The sequence below is a fragment of the Periplaneta americana genome, chromosome 9 (genome assembly GCF_040183065.1).
Source record: "Periplaneta americana isolate PAMFEO1 chromosome 9, P.americana_PAMFEO1_priV1, whole genome shotgun sequence".
NCBI classification, from domain to species: Eukaryota; Metazoa; Arthropoda; class Insecta; order Blattodea; family Blattidae; genus Periplaneta; species Periplaneta americana.
In genome coordinates, this window is record NC_091125.1 from 6,992,540 (window position 1) to 6,999,936 (window position 7,397).

The following is a 7,397-nucleotide window of genomic DNA, read 5'->3' on the forward strand; positions in this document are numbered from 1 at the left end:
TGTCCTGCTGACCCTTCACATTTCTGTATTCGGGCGAGCAATCTTTTTTAATTACACTATTTACAACTTTAACACAGACGTAATGTGACTCATGAAGTCTGTTCTTTTACTATGTCTTTCATGTCCCTTCTCTTTCACCTAACCATCATTCTAATTTATTCATTTCTTGTCCTAATTCACTTCTCTTATTCACAAATACACTTAAAACTATTCCTACATTTAACTTCATTCCCCTTTTCTCATCAATAACTAATTACTACCTTCTTGTAAAGACCATTACACATTTAAACTTATTTAATATACAACCCTAACACTTGTTACTATTTCACTAAAAAAATTTGACCTATCATTAAATTCAGTGACTAAGCAGTTCTTATACAAAACATTACCGCTCGTAGCCTAACACATTAGTTTCACTTTTTTTTTTTTTTCACTATTTAAACAAAACTATTATTCTGTAACACTGAAAATGTACAACAATTCAATTTCATTTATGTAAGGAATATATATATATATATTTACAGCCCAGGCCAACACACAGCTAGATTTTTAGCTACGAAGAATCTTGATTAATAATTTTGAAACGCGTAATTTAGGTTGAGGAAGTGAGCAACTGCAAGGGCTTGTGGCAGGGTTAGCTGGTCGGAAGGCTAGGTTGACGGCGTAGGCAAGTTCCGAATTTAGGGCTCCAAGAGCAAGCGAACGACACGAATTTAGATTTCCTCTAAAGGTGAGTACACACGTTACAAACGAATGATGACAGTAACGTAATGTACAATACGACATTTTTAGTTTACGAATATAAATACAAATAACATATTACAATGTTCCTGGCAACCTATACGATATTATTTTTCAGTTTTATTGTTCACATCATTAAATAAGAAATAATAATAATAAATATAAAATAATAATAATAATAATAATAATAAATAATTCTGAGCTTCAGTGCAAGAACTCTTTAACCCTCACACAGCTTGTTCTGAGAAAAATCAGTATTAAAGAAATTTATACACATTAAACAAATTGTAATGCTATATGTTGTCATGTCTCTTCTATCCCTCACGTGGAAACTTAGGCTTACACAGCAGCAAGAATAAGATAACAACGTTATTATCATCTGTCCTTTTATGGCTATACAGTTTTTGCAGTGAACTACAGAATTATTAACTATTATTATTACAGACCTGTTATTTTTTTCACTTTTTTCAGACACTTCACACACACACACACACACACACACACATCTATTATACTAAACATAAACCCACAAGAGAAAACAATACTTGTATTAACTGTAAACATTTTTCTTCCTTTCTTTATTTTTAGCAGAATCCTCCATTTCACCCTTTATCTCACTAGATGCGCTTCCCGCAGACATTCTTCATTATATGTTTCACACACCACTTCGTAACACTTGCAGCGGTTGACTTTTGTTTTCTTGTCTTTTTCTCTAGGGTATATTGTACATAGTGCTCGGTATCGGTGCTCGTTCACGTGATATTTTACCTTTGTTTTTCTTGCTAACTCCTGCCAATTTTTCTGATATTTCCCGTAGTTGATTGGTCAAGTACTGCGGATTGATTCCCGGTTATAACAAACACACCTACACTACATTCCAATGATTTCTGACTCGTTACTGCACATTTTAGAAACACTGTACGAAAGCACACGCAGTCTCTCGTAAATCAACAGGTTACAACAGAGACTTACACTTGCAAACGCGTGGGGATTTCAGAAAATTTCTTACTATTTCAGTACCTTTAACTGTACAACAGATTTTGTTTTCTCGAAAAAGAAAGGTCAACGTTACTATTGACAAAAGACAGAAACGTACGATTACAATACCTTTATTTTAAACAATCTTAGAGGTGGTCTGGGAATTCCTAAACTCACCACGCGACTACTTAACCCTAGACAGGTAATCATCACTGTACTCATGTTAAAGGTAAGCATTCGTAATTTTTACTACTCACATTTTAATTAACTGAAATCAACTCAATATCACACATTTAACAACTTTTACACATTTCGTAGCCATTAGTGTTCATTTAATTTTAAGTTTGTCATAAAGTCTTTACGTTCATGTTATTGTCCTATTTACAATTAGTGCAAACAACAGCGCGATGTTCTCTGCAGAACCCCTTTTTGCAAAGTCCACAAAATGTTGTCATCATTCTCCTCTTCTTTGCAGGACATTTATAGCAAACAGTACGTTCACCATCTGGCTGCATTACCTGGCATTGTTGTTGCACAGCAATGTTCAGATGTTCTTCAATTGTTGCCCGCAGAGATCGGTGTAAAGTAGGACGTGCAAAGCGGTGCTGCATCCACGGTTTTGTCAGCTCTTCACACAATTGGAAAATGAATTGTTTTCTTGATATTGTTTTCTGAGTTCTTCTAACTATAAATTATCCATGAATTTATACTTGCAATATTTAGCATGTTGTAAAATATTGCTAGTGGCCAGCGCCTCGTCTTTCTATTGCAGGAAAGATTGTGGCACATTTGACATAGTGTATCTACACCACCTTTAGTCCCATTGTAAATAATAATAATAATAATAATAATAATAATAATAATAATAATAATAATAATAAAGGCTTTACATATAACGTGTTGCTTACTGTTGTCATTGCAGTCCACGTCGGTGGGGGTGGGGGGGTTTCTTTCTCCTCCTCCTTCCTCTAGAAAGAGCAGTTACCAGGGTCTAAGGAAGTGAATGCCCTTTTCTTTCTGGGCTCATCCCTACATTTGTCTTAGCTCCTTAGGGAAAACCACGGAAAACCCTCAGGCTTGCGAATAGACTGAATGAATGAGAGGAGAAACTTTAAAGGTACGTGAAAACACGTCCATGCAAGGGAGTTGGGACTGTGAAAAATTGAATATGTGAAATCCAAGACTGTATTTGCCAGGCGAGCAAAGAAGAAGAAGAAGAAGAAAGGCTTACGTATGACGTGTGGCTTACTGTTGTCATTGCAGTCCGCGTCGGCCAGCGGTGGGAGGGGGGGGGGTCAATATACCTGCACATATCAGTTCAAATTATAAAAACCTCTTAATGCTACTGCGGTACTATTCCATTGCCGAACACAATATGAAGAAATTAGCAGATCCCTGAACTGAACTCTTATTACTCTGAAATTACCGCGCAGTACAATTATAGCTATGACGCATTGCAAGCGTTAGTCACCATATCGATTTGCTAAGCAAATTTTATCCCTTTAGAGCATGTCCCCCCCCCCTCCTCCTCCATATCAGCCAACAACATACTGGATGAAGAAGACTCCTGCAAAAGGGACGAATTAAGATTTAATTTTATTTTAATGATAGACTAACATTGCAAAGTTCCAAAATAATTTTTTGCATTCCTTCATTACACTAGTCGTACAAAATTGCGGTCGTATCTCGTACTATCTATACTAATAATAAATCTGTAGCCGAAATTTTTCTGGTAAGTTTCGATTTTCCAAAAGTAATTGGTCCTAACATATATAATTAACCACCCTGAAACCGAAAATCGCATTTTTGAAAATTTTGTTTGTATGTCTGTCTGTATGTTTGTTACCTTTTCACGCGATAATGGCTGAACCGATTTATATGAAAACTGGAATATAAATTAAGTTTGTTGTAACTTAGATTTTAGGCTATATGGCATTCGAAATACTTTATTTAAAAGGGGGGTTATAAGGGGGCCTTAATTAAATAAATCGAAATATCTCGCTTATTATTGATATTTGAGAAAAAATGTTACATAACAGATGTTCCTTTAAAAATGATTTCCGTTAAGTTTTATTTTTTTACAACATTTTGATAGGACTGATATTTAATGAGATAAATGAGTTTTAAAATTAAAATAACGCTATCTAAGACGGTGCAATGAATTAAGAACAAATGACTTCGTCTATAAGGGGCCTTGGACATCAACAAACAATCGAAAGCTATTAAACATAGCCTACAGGGAATGTTTCTGTGTTTGTATGAAGTAATATCACAAGCTCGTAAATTAACTGATTTGTATAATTAGTTATTATTTCACCATTGGAAACTGTAGTTTCTCTAGATGGACATAATGCTATAATGTTATTACAGTAACGTCTGAGTAAATCGAGGACAGGTAAGATTAAAATAGCTTCTTATGCACAGAAAATTTGATAGGCTATTTTGTACATTCGTTTTCTGTATTTCTTAAAATAATATTTATGTACACGCATTTTAATCTCAGAGAATTAACGAACAACGAGAGTGTATTGATTTAGTATGCAGTAATAGTACTTTAGCTTGGCAATCCATTATTTTAATAATTCATATTTTAACTATGCTCAATTGAATCGTGTTAAAATACATAAAATATATATGCAATAAATGCAGTGCTAAAAAAAAATTGGGTAATATGCGAAGCAGATTATCTTGCGCTGTTGTAAAAGTTGTTCCATGGATCAGTCGTCCTATTTTAATTATGTAATTACTTTATATTTATTTCTAACAGGTGGAGCGGAGCGAACGGGTACGGCTAGCTAACAATAAGTGAGAACTTACAATACAACAACGACAACAACAACAACAGCTGATAATCTGAAAGGGAACATAGTAATTTGGGGTGAATTAAAATGCAGCTTCCATTCGTTTAAAATTTCTTTAAATTTTAACTAAATATTAATGTAGATATTACCTCTAAAGGTAAATGGGGGCATGTTTCACAACGCTAACAAATTACAAATTAACAATATACAATTAACAACGGAAATATTACATATGCTTGTTAACTGTGTTTCACAATGCAATCTTATTCACTTGTATGTTTTAACGAACTTTACAAAATCGGCGAAACAAACTTACAAATACGCATAATTGGTTGAACAAAATCGCCAACGACAGTTTACAAAAATCACTAAGGATCAGAGGTAAAGTAGCTGTAATTTTAGAACTATCGATGGACATGTTTATATTTTTTTATATATATTTTATTTAGATTTTGCTACATCGGCGACAACGGAGTTTCGCGGCATGCAATTGGTCGAGCATACCAATGCATTAATTAGCCTACGACTTAACTGACGAAAGTTAGCGCGAAATTCATTCAAATAATTGATAAATAATGGATTTGACCCACGTAGTTATATGCAGTTGATAGAGCAGCTAACATGTCCATCCATTAAAATCAACTTCGCTCTCTGCTGGTCCATCAGTATATTTTATTGTTTCATCCATAACCTCGCCAACATTAGGGAACCCAGCAGGAGGAGCATAAAAATCCTTTGCCCGAGTAAGCACATTCGGTGATCAATAACCCGCCTCGAGTTTTTTCAATCTTGTAACAACATCAACTACCATGTGTGAACTTTTGCACACTGTAATCTTATAAATTCCGTTCTTATCTGCTAACGCAGGGAACTGAGAGCTACTATGCAACCAATGCAGTTCTCGCTTTGTGGTTAGGGCACCACTTTTCCCTTTCAGATGTTGCATGTGATGTCCCATATCTTGTAGGAGAGATTACAGCGAAATGGGATTCGGAACGACTTCAGAATACTGCGTAAGTAATGCCGACATTGCATTATTAAGTGATTGGTTTTCGGTGCAAAGTTTTTCTTCTTTAAGTGCGAGTATTTATTAAATACGTTCCTCGTATATAAGAACTAACGCGGTATTCTGAAGTATAGCGCGGGATTCATTCGAAACCTTTCATTAATATTCGTACAATGATACGAACGTGGCCGGAAAATTCTACGTTAGGCCTAAATGCAAAATCTTCGTCTGAGTCGCTAGAACTACTCAATAACATCACAACTGCTTCAGTGTAATTCTTAATGGTACCCTGTTACTATAAAATTGATTTTATACATATGTGTTTATTTTTTTCATTCACAATTAGAAGCTATTTCAACAGGGCTACTGTAGAAAATGTGCTAACTTCACTAGTAAAGTTTAGTTTACACGTTTGTAAAATTACTCCTTCGTTGTGAAACAAACATATCACTTGTAAAGAGCGCAAAATTTCATTCGTAAAGATTTGATTTCCTTTGTACAGTCCACCTTTACAAACAAAGATTGTGAAACAGAAGTTTACAAACAGAGTTCACAATTTCCAAAGATTGTAAACTTTGTGAAACACCCCACTGGTGAATCAGCACGCCGAGCTCGATCGAAATACAACCAGTTACTATTATTTCCCTATCGTTTTTTGACATTTGATTCCGCGTCCTACCTCTTTCATTCGTTACTAACCAACAACGCCAATAGCAGAAGGTAACGCAAAAACAGTCACCGGTTCCCCGATGCATGGCTTTCTCTCTCAATGTCAACTGAGAGTTAAAAATATTCATTATAATATGCACTTTCCACTCACTCCTCAGAATGTCTTCTTTATTTTTATTTATTTATTTATTTTTTAAGATATGTGAGCTACGTACTGTATGTCTGATGTTTTGCCATCGTACATTCAAATATTTATATTCACTGTACAGTACAGCGAACTGTTTATACTTACTGTACATGCTATAACTACTTCTCCCAACTCCGCTATTGCTATATTTCCTAAACTAAACGCTGATATTGAAATAACGCCTGGTCTGATAATGCAGTCTGTTTAAATTTCTACCGACCAAGTTCTGCCCTTCATCATGGGAAAACAACGAGCTTCTTTAAAGGATACAACTACTAGGACAGAGATATTTTCATTATGGAATTTGTACTACCCACTGAAATGTAGTAACTAATGGGATTTTAATTAGCCATATATGTACAGTATATTACATTCTTTACCTAAAATGTCTCTAACTTCTAGGGAGAGCGCGAGGTACGTTCACAATCCCCTGAATACATATTCCCTTCTTCGAGAAAACGCAGAGAAGTGAACCGTCTCATATGAATATGCTACCAGTCATAAGTTTCAATACGGAGCTGCAAGTACTTAAGAATTATCAATTACTCTACAATTATGCAGCGGCGTCATCATCCAAGCTATAGCTGGAATAGGGAAGGGAACATAATATCCCATAAGTCTTATTAGAACACGCTGGAAATAGTGACGTAAAAAAAAAATCGCCAACGGCACGTGGTGTTCCCAAGCGGTCACCCATCCAAGTACTGACCACGCCCAATGTTGCTTGACTTCGGTGATCGGACGAGAACCGGTATTTTCAACATGGTATGGCCGTTGCCGATGAAACTGCGTAATCTGTAGGCACTTGAGGACGATGGGATTGGGGTGCACTCGATAAAACCTGCACTCGCTCACACACACACGTAAACTGCCTGCTTAGACTCTGTACCTAAATTACCAAGCTCGTTGGATGTCATTGGGATAGATGATAAATCTATCTATCAACGGCAGTTTGGTTACGTTTCAACGTCACACACTGCTGGATTGACACGGGATTAATAAAACAGCTAGTCGG

The 7,397-nt window shown here is 35.7% G+C and overlaps 1 non-coding gene across 1 annotated transcript; it reads right to left on the minus strand.

The window, feature by feature from the left end:
• Positions 1 to 7,042: 7,042 nt before the first annotated feature.
• Positions 7,043 to 7,161, minus strand: LOC138706868 (5S ribosomal RNA). The gene has a single exon (XR_011334114.1). It is a non-coding gene; the product is annotated as a 5S ribosomal RNA (ribosomal RNA).
• Positions 7,162 to 7,397: the final 236 nt, after the last annotated feature.